The sequence below is a fragment of the Mandrillus leucophaeus genome, unplaced genomic scaffold, assembly GCF_000951045.1.
Source record: "Mandrillus leucophaeus isolate KB7577 unplaced genomic scaffold, Mleu.le_1.0 Scaffold49, whole genome shotgun sequence".
NCBI lineage: Eukaryota > Metazoa > Chordata > Mammalia > Primates > Cercopithecidae > Mandrillus > Mandrillus leucophaeus.
This window is the reverse complement of record NW_012105253.1, coordinates 3,219,547-3,220,092: the sequence shown is the minus strand read 5'-3', so window position 1 is coordinate 3,220,092 and position 546 is coordinate 3,219,547. Positions and strand designations below refer to the sequence as shown.

The following is a 546-nucleotide window of genomic DNA, read 5'->3' as shown; positions in this document are numbered from 1 at the left end:
CAAGAAGCAAACTGGGGACCCCTCCACTTGCAAAGTTACCCTGGGTTCGGGGAGGGGGTCCGAACCCCGTCTCCCCTAGTCAGAGTCCTGGGTAATGAGTACGGAATCCATGGATGAGTTGGGAGATAATTAATAGTTTTATATTAAGTCTTTAAATTCATGAATATGGTATCTTTCTCCATTTATTTAGATCTTTAATTTCTTTTTTTTTTTTTTTTTTGAGACGAAGTTTTGCTTATTGCCTAGGCTGGAGTGCTGTGGCATGATCTTGGCTGACTACAACCTCCACCTCCTGGGTTCAGGCGATTCTCCTGCCTCAGCCTCCCAAGTAGCTGGGATTACAGGCGTCCACCACCACACCCGGCTAATCTTTTGTATTTTTAGTAGAGATGGGGCTTTACCATGTTGGCCAGGCTGGTCTTGAATTCCTGACTGCTGGTGATCCACCCGCCTGGGCCTCCAAAAGTGCTGGGATTACAGGCGTGAGCCACTGCGCCCGGCCAGATCTTTAATTTCTTTCAGTCAGGTTTTGTGCTTTTTTTTTTT

General features: G+C 46.5%; 1 protein-coding gene across 5 annotated transcripts in view; it reads left to right on the top strand.

The window, feature by feature from the left end:
• Positions 1-546, top strand: part of TTC26 (tetratricopeptide repeat domain 26) — a 67,158-nt gene that overhangs the window by 19,192 nt on the left and 47,420 nt on the right. The window lies entirely within an intron of this gene.